Below are 14549 nucleotides of genomic sequence, written 5' to 3' on the forward strand. Positions count from 1 at the left end.
CAAAAGTTACAACACCCTAATTATGAAACATCTTCAATTAAGTTATTTGCTGCTGCTATTAACTTCCACTACTACCATCTGCCAGCTTCATAAAGTGTTACATTACTCTTGATGAGCACGGGCACATGACTCCAACACTGTGTTTCCACCCTTTTTTTCCCCCCTTTCTCTTCAACATAATTCTGTGATTCCTTAAAATATCAGATATTCTGTGCAGAACTTTCATAACTGACATATACAATGTTAATTTCAGGTTTTGGTATTATAAAGCCACCCATGGAAGGTAAATCAACAAAGACATAAAAACCAGCAAGAGATTTCATCTAAAACCATCACATACCAACGATCTGATTTCCCCCGACAAGGCAAAACTTAAGAGGCTGATGCAAATGTTGACAGTTATTTCTTGGAGGTTTTGTGAAAGCTCAAATTATTCACTGAGTAAAATCTCTGAATCCCCACAGATCCCACCAAAACAACAACTATTACTGAACCTATTCAATAATACATTCAACAACTACTGTAAAATCAGTTCTTCCCTGTTTTACTGAGAAATAGCTTCATTCAACGAGCTTCAAGTCCCACCAGAAGCTACCCAAGTGGAACAAGCACCCAGATCACTTGATTCCCAGTCTTGTGCTTTTAACCGCAAGACCATATTTCCTCTATTAAGTTTACAACCCGCAGAAAACAAAAATTGCCATTCTAAATCACTCGGGCGGCCCATCTGTTGTCAGGCAGCTGTCAGGGCTGGGTGCACGCAAGGGAAGGCCGAGATGGACAAGTATGGGTTCCCTACCATCGCCTCCGCGGGAAAGCGCCTCTCTTTCCCAAGGGATCCGAAACGTGGAATTGTTCCTCTCCCTTTTCCTTGGGCCAAGGCCTTGCTCCAGCCGGGAGCGAGCTCCTCGTCTTAAATAAATAATAAATAAATAAAAAGAGAAACAAAAACCACCGAGCCTCTCATTAGCGTTGCAACAGTTCGCTCCTACAGTTACGTGCACAGACTTATTTTTATCGGCACGGAGCGTGTTTTAACAGCCCAGCAGCGCGAGCCTGCGCTCCCCTTTCCCTCCCGCAGCTGCTCTTCCCTCCACACGCCGCTCCCCCTCAGCCCGGCCCGGGTCGGCCTAAAGCCCCGCGCCGCCGCGGGAGGCCTCGGCCCCTCTGTAAGTTTCGGAAAGGCCCGTTCCCCCGCCCCGGGAACGCTAACCGCAGTCCCCCCGCCCGGACCCACCCGACACGGAGCAGAGGCGGCCGTGCTCCACCGCGGCGAACAGGGAGAGCGTCCGTCCGTGAGGCTGCAGGCAGGGGCTGGGCCGCTGCCGCCCGCCCGCTCAGCAACAAAACTTTATTGGGAGCCCGCGGAGGGGGACAGCGGCGCGGCGGCGCCGGCGGGGCCAGCGCCGGGACCCGGATGTGCGAGAGGGGCGGGGCCAAAGCACGGGCGGGAGCCTGCGCTTCCCGCGCATGCGCGCTGCAAAGGGAGGACGCAGACGCGGCGGGAAGGGCGGGTGGAGAGTGCCCGCAAAGCAAAGTGAAATGGAGAAAAAGAGAACCGTTCGGGGGCTGTTGTCGAAAAAAACACCTTATCCCAGACGGAGGGATAAAAAGTTGAGCTGAAGATCAGCGCGGTCTCGCTGTGACCCCTCATGAAACGCCTCTGCTGGGGCCGATTGAAGGCGCCAGTGGCAGGCTAGGGGTGAAGGCCGCGATGGCCGGTGCTGCAGGGGCTGAGATCCAAAAGGCTCAGCTGAGCTGATAAAAGGGCTGAAGAGACGCAGTGTTTGGGACTGCGGGGATCGAGCTTGTACGCGCTGAAGAAAGTGAAATAGAGAAAATAGAGAAGTGTCAGGGGTTGTTGATGAAAAAACAACTCGCCCTGAATGGAGGGGTAAAAAATTTACCTCGAGATCAGTGAACTTCCACAGTGACCATTCATGAGGATGCCTGTGTTGGAGCCTATTGAAGGTTCCAATGAGAGCTGAGTGGTGAAGGCTGTGACAGCAAGCACTGCAGGGGCTGAGATGCCAGGGCAGGGTTGAGGGGAAGCAGCAGGAAGGGCCTGCGGGGATCCAGCTTGTACCCACAAAACGAAGTGAAACGAGAAAAAATGGAAAAGCTGGGGGTTGATGGTGAAAAAATAACTCACCCTGAGACTGAGGGATAAAAAAATTCACCTCAGGGTCATCTCAGACCCTGCATGAGGGTGCCTCTGCTGTGGCCTATTGAAGGTTCCAGTGGCAGTCAAAGGGTGAAGACCATGATGACAAGTACTGCAGGGGCTGAGATCCAAGAGCTGGGCTGAGGGAACATGGTGAGGAGGCCTGTGGGGATCCAGCTTGTACCCACAAAACAAAGTGAAATATTAAAAACAGAATCGTTGCGGTTTGTTGATGAAAAAACAGCCTCAAAATGGAGGGATAAAATATTTACTGCACTATCAGAGCGGTCCTAGAGTGACCCCTATGAAACACCTCTGCTTGGGCCTATTGAAGGCCCCTATGGCAGCCGAGAGGAAGGCTGCGATGGCCGGTGCCGCAGGGGCTGAGATCCAGGGTCTGGGGAGAGGGATGGGGCGGGGGGGATCCAGTTTATACCCCCAAAAGAAAGTGAAATAGAGAAAAAATAGCATTGTTGGGGGTTCTACACAAAAAAAATAACCCCAAGAAGGAGGGGAAGAAAAGAGAGAAATAATTTACCTCAAGATCAGTGTGGTTCTGCAGTGGCCCCTCATGAAGATACCTCTGCTGGGTCCTATTGAAGGCCCCAATGGCAAACGAGGGCTGGAGCTCACTTGCACTGAAATCAGTAATAAACCCAGTTGTCCATTCAAAGGCCTCATATCGCAGGGCAGGACTGGCAAAGTCCTGCTTCCCTTACAGATGATGAGACAGCTTAGAGCATTGTGTAAGGGCTGAACCATGTTCAGCTCTGCTCTTCACGCGCTTCACTCCAACATAAGGCTGAGGCCTGAACTCTGATGGCAGTGAGAAGCGTAGTGCATATGTGGTGCTGAGGGGAGGAAGCAATATGGCAGGGAGGGCTGGGCTGGGGTAATGGGGCACAGTGCGAAGGGCTGGGCTGGGCTGAGGGGATGTGGGGGTTAGGCCTGGGGGGGATCCAGCTTGTACCCACAAAAGAAAGAAAAACGCAGAACATTTGGGGACTGTTGTTGAAAAGTAGCTCGCCTCAAGGTGGAGGAATAAAACATTTACTGCAGAATCAACACAGTCCCCAGTGTACGCTTATGAAATGCCTCTGCTGGGGCTTATTGAAGGCCCCAGTGGCAGCTGAGGGGTGGAGGCTGTGATGACCAGTGCTGCAGGGGCTGAGATCCAAAGGCTCAACTGAGCTGATCCAAGGGCTGGGCTAGGCTGAGGGGATGGGAACAGGGACTGGGAGGGGGGGAGGAGGGCAGCAGGAATCCAGCTTGTACCACAAAACAAAGTGAAACAGAGAAAAAATGGAAACACTGGGGGCTGTTGATGAAAAAAACTCACCCTGAGAGGGAGGGATAAAAAATTTATCTCAAGAGTAGCACAGTTCTGCAGTGACATCTCATGAGGATGCTTCTGCCGGGGCCTATTGAAGGCTCCAGTAGCAGTCTAGGGGTGAAGGCCACAATGGCCGGCACTGCAGGGGGAGATGGCAAGGGTTGGGCTGAGGGAGCTTGGTGGCAGGGCCTGTGGCGATCCAATTTATACCCCCAAAAGAAAGTGAAATAGAGAAAAAATAGCAGTGTTGGGGGTTCTGCATGAAAAAAAAACAACTCCTCCCAAGAAGGAGGGGTAAAAAAAGGGATAAAAAATTTCCCTCAAGATCAGTGCAGTTCTGCGGTGACCCCTCCTGAGAAAGCCTCCACTGGAGCCATTGAAGGCCTCAGTGGCTGGTGCTGCAGGGACTAGATCCAAGGGCTGGGTGGGCTGAAAGAATGGGGACAGGGATGGTGGGGGGATTGAGGGAGGCAGCAGGAATCCAGCTTATACCATAAAACCAAATGAAACAGAAAAAAAACAGAAGCGTTGGGGGTTGCTGATAAAAAAACAACTCGCCCTGAGACGAAGGGATAAAAAATTTACCTCAGGATCAGTGCGGATCCGCAGTGACCCCTCATGAGGACGCCTCTGCTGGGGCCTATTGGAGGCCCCACTAGCAGTCTAGGGGTGAAGGCTACAATGGCTGGCGCTGCAGGGGCTGGGATCCAGGCTCAGCTGAGCTGATCCAAGGGCTGGGCTGGGCTGGGCTGGGCTGGGCTGAGGGGGTACAGATTGTATCCGCAAAACCAAGTGGAATAGAGAAAAAAAGCAAAACATAGGGGCCTGTTGTTGATAAAATAACTCACCTCAAGATGGAGGAACAAAAAGTTTACCTCGAGATCACTGCAGTCTCCCTGTGACCCCTTACGAAACACCTCTGCCAGAGCCTATTGAAGGCCCCAGTGGCAGCCGAGGGGTGGAGGCTGCAATGGCTGGTGCTGGGGGGGCTGAGATCCGAAAGCTCACCTAGGCTGAGGGGACGTGGAGGGGGGTAGGCCTGTGGGGATCCAGCTTGTACCCACAAAAGCAAGTGAAATAGGGAAAAAAGTAGAAGCATTGGGGGTTGTAGATGAAAAAAACAACTCTGCCTGAGATGGAGGATATAAAATGTACCTCAAGATCAGCACCATTACACAGTAACCCCTTAGGAGGATGCCTCTGCTGGGGCTTATTGAAGGCCCCAGTGGCAGCTGAGGGGTGGAGGCTGTGATGGCCCGTGCTGCAGGGGCTGAGATCCAAAGGCTCAACTGAGCTGATCCAAGGGCTGGGCTAGGCTGAGGGGATGGGAACAGGGACTGGGAGGGGGGGAGGAGGGCAGCAGGAATCCAGCTTGTACCACAAAACAAAGTGAAACAGAGAAAAAATGGAAGCATTGGCGGCTGTTGATGAAAAAACTCACCCTGAGAGGGAGGGATAAAAAATTTATCTCAAGAGTAGCACAGTTCTGCAGTGACATCTCATGAGGATGCTTCTGCCGGGGCCTATTGAAGGCTCCAGTAGCAGTCTAGGGGTGAAGGCCACAATGGCCGGCACTGCAGGGGGAGATGGCAAGGGTTGGGCTGAGGGAGCCTGGTGGCAGGGCCTGTGGCGATCCAATTTATACCCCCAAAAGAAAGTGAAATAGAGAAAAAATAGCAGTGTTGGGGGTTCTGCATGAAAAAAAACAACTCCTCCCAAGAAGGAGGGGTAAAAAAAGGGATAAAAAATTTCCCTCAAGATCAGTGCAGTTCTGCGGTGACCCCTCCTGAGAAAGCCTCCACTGGAGCCATTGAAGGCCTCAGTGGCTGGTGCTGCAGGGACTAGATCCAAGGGCTGGGTGGGCTGAAAGAATGGGGACAGGGATGGTGGGGGGATTGAGGGAGGCAGCAGGAATCCAGCTTATACCATAAAACCAAGTGAAACAGAAAAAAACAGAAGCGTTAGGGGTTGCTGATAAAAAAACAACTCGCCCTGAGACGAAGGGATAAAAAATTTACCTCAGGATCAGTGCGGATCCGCAGTGACCCCTCATGAGGACGCCTCTGCTGGGGCCTATTGGAGGCCCCACTAGCAGTCTAGGGGTGAAGGCTACAATGGCTGGCGCTGCAGGGGCTGCGATCCAGGCTCAGCTGAGCTGATCCAAGGGCTGGGCTGGGCTGGGCTGGGCTGAGGGGGTATAGATTGTATCCGCAAAACCAAGTGGAATAGAGAAAAAAAGCAAAACATAGGGGCCTGTTGTTGATAAAATAACTCACCTCAAGATGGAGGAACAAAAAGTTTACCTCGAGATCATTGCAGTCTCCCTGTGACCCCTTACGAAACACCTCTGCCAGAGCCTATTGAAGGCCCCAGTGGCAGCCGAGGGGTGGAGGCTGCAATGGCTGGTGCTGGGGGGGCTGAGATCCGAAGGCTCACCTAGGCTGAGGGGACGTGGAGGGGGGGCCTGTGGGGATCCAGCTTGTACCCACAAAAACAAGTGAAATAGGGAAAAAAGTAGAAGCATTGGGGGTTGTAGATGAAAAAAACAACTCTGCCTGAGATGGAGGATATAAAATGTACCTCAAGATCAGCACCATTCCACAGTAACCCCTTAGGAGGATGCCTCTGCTGGGGCCTATTGAAGGCCTCAATGGCAGTTGAGGGGTGGAGGCCGCAATGGCTGTCAGTGCAGGGGCTGGCATCCACAGGCTGATCCAAGGGCTGGGCTGGGCTGGGCTGAGGGGATGCAGATTGTACCCACAAAACCAAGTGGAATAAATAAGTGGGTGGCAGCAAGGAGGGCTGGAATAGATTGAGGGGATGCGGCGTGAAGGGCCTTTGGGGATCCAGCTTGTACCCATAAAACCAAGTGAAATCAGAGAAAATAGAAGTGTTTGGGGGTCTGGATGAAGAAAAAACTCACCCCAAGAGGGAGGGATAAATAATTTACCTCAGGATCAGTGCAGTTCCGCAGTGACCCCCCATAAAACGCCTCTGCCGGCGCCTATTGGAGGCCCCAATGGCAGCTGAGGGCTGAATGCCACGATGGCCGGTGCTGCAGGGGCTGAGCCGCCGCCGGCCCTGCTGCCCAGTGCCGTGTGGTGCCTGGGATCAGTGCTGAGGCCTGCACCCTGATGGCAGTGGGCAATTGAGCTTTAAATGGGCATCGCCAACATCCACAATTAGGGGAAAGTATTGAACGCTTCAGCCCACAAAGTGATTTTAAGAGGAAGCTTTCCCTACATGAAGATAAGGAAAGCACAAGTCGCCTTCCTCAGAGAAGGCCGATTGGAGCCTGTGTCAGACACGGCATTGACCTAAACTGAATCCCAGTCTCACCCACCACAGAAATTCCTACAGCGTGTGTAGGAACAGAGAATATGGGGCAAAATCATCATCTGTACATAAGCTTGTATCTTTGTTGTAGGACAGGTAACTACTCTGTCTTGCAGCAGTTAAGGGGCTGGCATACCGATTGCATCTGGCATGCCAAGGGAATCTTGCTATCAAGCAAATTCCTGTTGGAGAGAAATGTTAGAGACAGGGAAATAGAATGGAAAAGTTATTTTAGATATAAATATGTATCAAATACATATATAACTAAGTGAAAAAGAAGCCACATGAAACCCCAGGTTTTATTTGTGTGAATTAAGGGTAAAACATAAAAAAAAAAAAAAATTTAAAAAAACACACAAAAAAAAAAAACAAAATAAAATCTCACAGCATAAAGTTTGTAGAAAGAGGGAAAAATATCCAATGAACCAAATGGAAGTTTCCATTTCAAATACATCTGAGCTTCAAAGACATTTTCTTCTGGTTCAAACCCATGTGGCTCTTGGTTATTTTTGAGGTAAACAGAAGTATTTTGCACCAGTGTACTCTGATCAGATCTATACAGAGGTCAATTAAGAGCCCAAGAGGATATCTCTACCATAAAGTTCATGACAGTGGGGAAGGAGCAAAGCTTTGGTGTAATTTAGCCTCAGAACAGCGCTAACCTTTGGCGACTCCAATGTATCTGTGCACCAGCAATTGTTCTGCTTTGGCCGGGCAGTCCAAACTACGGGACAAAAAAAAAAACCCAACTGTTGGTCGTCTTCCAAATCTTTTGTGTAACTTAATTAATAAACCAAGTAACAAACAACAAATTGGCAGCAGGCATTTTAGGTGTTGTTCATGTGCCAGCCGTCGTGTCTCTGCAAAACAAAATGTTCTCTTATTGAGAAGTTACAAAACGGTTGCGTACTGTCAGAGCAATCTACAACGTAGAGCTCCCCTGTGCTGCCTCTTGCGGAGGTTTTAGAGCTCAAATGATGAGGAGTGCTGAAGGTGTGCATGCAAGTGTATGGGAGAGGATGAGGAAAACTGAAGTTTTCCAAAACTAAGTTTTCCAAATGGTCTCAATTTTAAACAACAGGCAGGTTGGACGTGTCTGCTTGCAGCACTCCACTCAGAAAGCAGTGATTCTTAAGCAGAGTGTACAGACTGTTTTGGAATATGGCAATATAAATATGATCTGCCACTTAAAGAATAGGCTTCCTCTAATGGGCACACCTCAAAGTGTCTACAGTCAAGTAATCTCAGTCAGTGAGACAAAGGACAAAGTAAATGACATTGGTGATCTGATTGTTCAACTCTGTGTACCCTTAAGGTGACACCATTAAGTTAACACCACCTTCACCACTGTGTACTTCATACATGGTTTCCATTGCTTTAATCTCTACAGCCACGCTCCACTAGGTCCACTTTACTGACATACCAAGTTCAGTGAAAGGCTTGCAACAACAAGACTCAGAGCATCCTAAACGGTTTCTAGAAATCAAGTGGTTTCATGAATTCATGAATTTTACAACTCATGGAACCATCAATCCTCTTTAGCATTGGCAAACCAAGATTTTCCAACACACAGACATGCAGCTGTGGTGGTCCAAGGAAAAAAAGACAAGCTAACCTTCTACTTACCTGAATGTTTAATTGCTAATTGTGTGTTCAGATTTTGCAGAGACAACTGCACAACGTTTATGCTTTTGGTCCTGTCTTTAAAGTCAACCAAAGTACCCGTCTTGCATTCCTTTACACACAACCCAAAAGCAATGAAGATAGAAAACTGCCTTCTCATAAACCAACATTACTGTAGATGTGTGTGCTGGAGCTACTATAACCTTACAACCTGATCAAAGCACAAAACAAACAACAGAAGACCTACCACCAGTTTGTATGGTTGAGAAGCAACCATGAAGTTCAACAAGCATCTTAAATTACATTATTTTGATTTCTCTCCAGATTTTGAATACAATCCCTATATTTCTGCATGAGATTTTTGTTTGTCTAGAAATGAATAGTTTGAAAATCAAATAGATTGTTTGAATTATAAGGAAATGGTCGGGGGGGGGGGGAAGTTGCTTTATTCTGCAACGGTGGCCTTCCTGTGACTTCTGAAATGACTGCACTGTTCCACTTCATTCTCTATCAACTCTCTAAATTGCTGGGGGAGAAGGGGGAAAGCTGGTTTTACATATATATATATATGTGTGTATATGAGTATACATATAAAACCAGTTATCATGCCTTTACCCACATGAAGCATTTGCAAAACCACTTTCTACCTATGTTAAAAAACTCCTGCATTGTGAAAGATGGCTTACTATTTAATCCAAATCTAGTTTCAAAACAGGACTGGGGGAGATGGTTCGGATAGCTCAAGAAGGTTCCACTCTCACAGCTGTCAGCTGAGAAGAAAGGGGGGAAGGGGGAAAGGCTGAGAAAGGAATTTCAGGGTTTTTTTGGCAGTGAAGAGAGGAACATGCCATCCCTGTTTGAAAAGTTTCAGGGTGGGAAAGGCTAAGGAGGGGCTAACATACTATACATACCTTTACATACATTTTTGAGGCTGAAAAGCAGTGTTAAGTTTGAGCAGAGTTCAGCAAGTGGAAAGGGAGGTGGCATTGGCTCCGGCCATTTAGTCCTCTTAAACAGACCTGCGAGTTACAGCACACTGAGAGCAAGGGTGCTAGATGCTAAGTGGCTGCCTCACAACAAGAAGGCAATACAAAGGTTGTACGCATTGCATCACATATGTAAAAAAGTGAAAAAAGAAAAAAGAGTTTAATGTTTGGAGGAAATATATGAAAGGTGTTTATCTGCCAGGCCCTTGGCGGTGCAGGCTCCTGTGAAGTTACACTCAATCAAAGGCTTACAGCCTTTGAATCCTATGAGAATAAATTATGTACCCTGTTATTGTTACAGCCACACTTCTGGGTACCTTGCGTGACTCAACTCACACAGCAGTACAGAGGAAGGGAGAGAAGAATTAGTCTTGTCTCCTGAAGCTATGGGTACGAGATGTTAACATGAAATTGTAGGCCAGGGGAGGAAAAGGCAAGCTCAAGTTATACTTCCCAAGTGAGTCTAAAGCTGCAAACTCTTCTCAGACTGCAAGAATAAATGTGATGTGTTACTGAATACTGGTAGGTCTATGAGGACGTTAGAAACAAAGGCATTACGTAAAGGTTTTGTAAGTTCTCACACTCCACAGAATTAAAACGTGTGTATCTTAGGGATGGTGTATCCAGTTTGACAGATCTGGGAGTCAGCGAGGGGTGCAAAACTAGACATGCAATTCAAGAAATGAACGTCTGGAAAACTAATAAAAAAAACAAAGCAAAATTCCAAGAAGGAGAAAAAAGACTGTAGGAAGAGCAAGATATGTAAGAAGTGGTAACTGAGAGAAGCCTTTGCCTGAGAACTGTCACAAAGTCCACATCAGGCTGTGAGGCCTCTTCCATTGGCACCTACGGATAGCGCTTGGTCATACTGCTGAATTGGATCTGCTTCTTGGAGCAAGGGGTGGAAACCTTCCCAGAGGCATGGAATAAATGTCCCAGCTGATTAACACAACCTAATACACTGCTCTCACACAGGAAGGGATAAAAATTTGTAAATGCCACAATTCCTTTGGTATTCCTCCGGTGTTGCTATTTTTCTGGACCATCCCCCAGCTTACCCTCACCATTGCATCAGCAGTACCAGTATTCTCATTCTGCTGGTCAGTGATTCCCAACTATTTCCAGAATGCGATCTCACAGTATATGAACACTTTTTGGAGTCTGACTCCTACTGCTAAGCTCAGAGGATAGCCCCTGCCTCCTAAAAGGTGTCTGTGGCAGCCAGACCAAGACCTCTGGATAGCCTCCTGAGTGTATTCTTCAGTGGTGTTATAGAACCAGAAAATGGGTTGGGTTGGAAGGGATCTTAAAGCTCATCCAGTTCCAACCCCTGCCACGGGCAGGGACACCTTCCACTAAAGCAGGTTGCTCCAAGCCCCTGTGTCCAACCTGGCCTTGAACACTGCCAGGGATGGGGCAGCCACAGCTTCTCTGGGCACCCTGTGCCAGCGCCTCAGCACCCTCACAGGGAAGAGCTTCTGCCTAAGAGCTCATCTCAGCCTCCCCTCTGGCAGGTTAAAGCCATTCCCCTTGTCCTATCACAACATGCCCAGTATTGTCACCTGCACAGACCCAGTTTTTCCTGGGGCTCTTCACTCCCCAGCCCAAGTGTTGCCTTCTCAGAGCGGTCCCTTTGGAAAGTGCCTGACGTTTGGGTGGGAATCGTTCTCACTTTGGGACAGTGAGAAGATAACTGTAGTCTCACACTCAACATAATCATCTGCTGACAGACTCATGAGCTGGAATTCCATTGCTTGTAGCAATAGTTGGGACCAACATCCACAATAACTGTGCACTGAAAACTTGTATTTGTGGCTCCATGGCCAAAACCACAGGAAAACTATTTTTAGCTCAACAGAGCTCTAAATAGTGGAAGCCCTAAAAATTCAGTTCACATCATGGGCCAAATTCTGCCCCTGGTTACACCCACTCTATGGACAAGCTTGAATATAATAAACAGAAACACTCTGAAACAGAAATTTAAGGAAAAAAAGAAAAAGGAAACTTTTCCTTCTGAGTAAAATCAGTATTTTAAACATTAAATGAAGAAAGAAAGGTACTCATCCTCCAGCATGTCCTCTGGGAATAAATGAAAGGAAAAAGGAACAGTTTGAAATAGAAGCCATCTATTACAATAATTGTACCTATTATGATAAAGGTAATTCGTCCAACAATGTATGTCTGAACAATCCCTATGGCTAAAAACTATTCATTATGCAGTTACTTTTGGCTGAGACCAAGGAAAAGGACGCTGAGTTTATCTGTATCTTAACAGAAGACACAGCAGATGAGTGTAGCCTATGAGTAACAAACCAGGTTTTAATAGCCAGACCTACGCTTAATTACTCACAGGCCAACTTTCTAACAGCAGCTTTATCACCTCAGGATTTCACAACACAAAGCAATTACTGATGGCAATGCCAAGTGCTGGAGCTTTCTCATGTAGGAACTGACAGGACCTGACTTTCTCCTTCTGGGCGTATTCCTGCCCAGGTCCCCAAGTTACAGGTGCTGGGCCTTGTGTTTAAACCTGTATTTAAATTTTGTGGCACACTTAGGGACACAGCTTTTTCTTTTCCACCCTCATGACCAAATAGTTGGGTTTAATAATTTCCTCTACAGTATCAAGATCTGCATATACAAGCATAATAATGTCTATTATAAAATTTAAGTGCTCTTGGGCATGGTGCAGTGCAGGCTTTGGGCAGCATGCTGCAAGCTGTTGGCTTCTCTTTTCCATTGGAATCGTATTTTTCCTTTCTTTGCTTTTTGTTAGGAGAAGGGGAACCAGATCGTTGTCTAAAACAAAAATTAAACCTTTTGGAGAAGACAGATGAGAAAAACACAAGGGTTTTTCTCATAATAATTAAAAAGTTATTTTTCATTCACTATTTGATTGTTGATGAGCTTTCTTTCACTCTTTATGCACTGCCCTATGGCCTATGCTTTAAAAGGAAATACAGGAAGGGAAATCAAAGGGCAAACAACACATTTTCAGTTTTGGTTCCATTTTTGCAAATCTGAAATAAATTGGGATCATTGTTATTGTCTAAAAACCTTTGTATGTAAAGGAAGAAAACCCACCAAGTTCATAAATGCCTTAGCTGCTTCCATGGGCCCCATGTAAGGCACTGTCACTAAAATAGTTCCCAGCCCTAATTACAATTCACCACATCTTGGGAATGACATTTAGGATTCTCAAGGCGCTTTTAGATCATTTTTAGACTTCGCATGGAAGTTCAGCTGTCACGAAGTCGGTTTTATTCTGTAACAGATTTTATCCTTTGGAATGTTATGTTTGGATTGAGCCGGAGATATGGAAAAATACATGCAATATAGTTCACTTACCCCGCTGAAATATAACTCCTAAAACAAAGCTGCAACTTTTTTGTCCTTGAATGTTCCTATTCGAGCCTGTGCTTGCCTATAGCTATTTAGATTTGGGGGGAGGTAGGAGAAACAGCTCTCCCTTACTGCGCTCTTCCGACTCCATTAGTTAGCCAGGGAGAATTCCTGCTCGCTATCCAGTAATTAAATAAATGTTTAACATTGCAGGATTTAATTGGAATCCCAAAAGTTAACAATAGCCTCTGCTATCGGTGTCGCTATCTGTGGGGTTCTGTTTCCACAGGCGTATATTTAGACCTTGGCCACATCGCCCACTTGCATTGCGAATAGTACACCCCCCCCCCCCCCCCCTTAGAAAAAAAAAAAGAGAAGGAAACAAACAAGCTCAGTAAAATCTGGAAACTTTTATAAGTGACGCCCTCTCCGCGAATCTTCTTCCCCCTGCTGCAAAACGCACTTCAAAGCATAACAAACCAAGTGGCAGGCAGGCGCTCGTAAGAAGAAAACAAAGCAAGAAGCAGTAACAAATGAACAGGGCTTTACCTTCCAGCAACTTACTGCAGCTCCATTTCCCGAGCCTTTATTTTTGCCCTAGCTCCCTTCCAAGTGATTCCTATTCCTCTCTTCCTCCCATGCTGGCGGCGGGGAGGAGCCGAGGGTCCCCAGCTCCGGATCGGGTAACACACCCAGCAGCGCGCCCAGAGTCGGCTGCAGAGAATTCAAATTCCCACTTTAGAAACTTTCAGCAAAACTTGTGTGTCAGGTCTATTTTTGCTTCCTTCCTTCATCCTGTAATAACGCTCCTCGCTCCGATGCAACGCAGCCATCTTTTGTGCTGTGTCTTTCTTACAATCTATAGATCAAAAGCTCTTTCCCGGTGTAAATCCCGGCTCTGCCAGAGCTGCCTGATCCCTTTTAGTGAATAATTTATCTAGGTTGCAAAATGGGAGCTATTACAATCACAATGTATTGACTCTTTGCATTAAGTCTCTGCATAGGAAGAATACTCGCAATCTGGATGCATTTAATGCATATAAATGTGTATATACATGTTTAATACATATAAATAGATCTATATGCACATATAAATATATATACACACATTTAAGGCATTTACATGGTACATCTGTGCACACATGCAGACACACAAACCTCAAAACAGGCCAGTGTAATTAGGATAATGGCATTTTTCATGTAAGAAATACAATTCTAAAGCACAAATGATCTTCATATCAGGTCTTCTCCATTTGCATTTCACCATTCTCTATGTTATATACAAAGATGGCAAAAGTGGAGACTTACATTGTAAGTCTGCATGCTCATGCTCTGTGAGTTAAACACAATAAAAACCTATTAGTCTTGTTGACAACAGAGCTCACAGAGGTTTCAAAGTCCAGGAACAGTCTGACAGCAGCACTCCCTAGGAGAACAATGTAAAACAGAAAATAAAGTTCATGCAATTAGATGCTTGAAGAATCAAAGCAGTTCTTACTAAAATAATGAGAATATTATGATTATATCTAATTACTAGCCATTGATCTTCTTGAAGATCATAGAGCCATAGAATGGCTTGGGTTGGAAGGGACCTTAAAGCTCACCCAGTTCCAACCCCTGCCACGGGCAGGGCTACCTTCCACTAGGGCAGGTTGCTCCAAGCCCCATCCAGCCTGGCCTCAAACACTGCCGGGGATGGGGGTTGGTGACGAGGGTTGTGTCTAAATGATCAGCTCAACCCTCTCAAACCCTAGTTCCTGAGAAA

The 14549-nt window shown here is 46.8% G+C and overlaps 1 protein-coding gene across 3 annotated transcripts in view; it reads right to left on the minus strand.

Annotated features, from left to right (window-relative positions):
* Window positions 1-13613, minus strand: part of SMAD5 (SMAD family member 5) — a 31448-nt gene extending 17835 nt beyond the window's left edge. Inside the window, exon 1 of one of the 3 annotated variants that reach the window (XM_061457028.1) lies at window positions 13334-13613. The gene's annotated coding sequence lies outside the window, so the exon portion shown is untranslated. Of the gene's footprint in view, window positions 1-799; window positions 1079-1237; window positions 1429-13333 lie in introns of those variants that run through there. The other 2 variants (XM_061457027.1, XM_061457029.1) reach the window with 2 other exon arrangements.
* Between the last annotated feature and the right edge of the window lie 936 nt (window positions 13614-14549).

The sequence above is a fragment of the Pezoporus flaviventris genome, unplaced genomic scaffold (genome assembly GCF_033815535.1).
Source record: "Pezoporus flaviventris isolate CSIRO_AGI_PZ_B2104156 unplaced genomic scaffold, CSIRO_AGI_Pfla_v1 ptg000023l, whole genome shotgun sequence".
Lineage (NCBI taxonomy): Eukaryota > Metazoa > Chordata > Aves > Psittaciformes > Psittacidae > Pezoporus > Pezoporus flaviventris.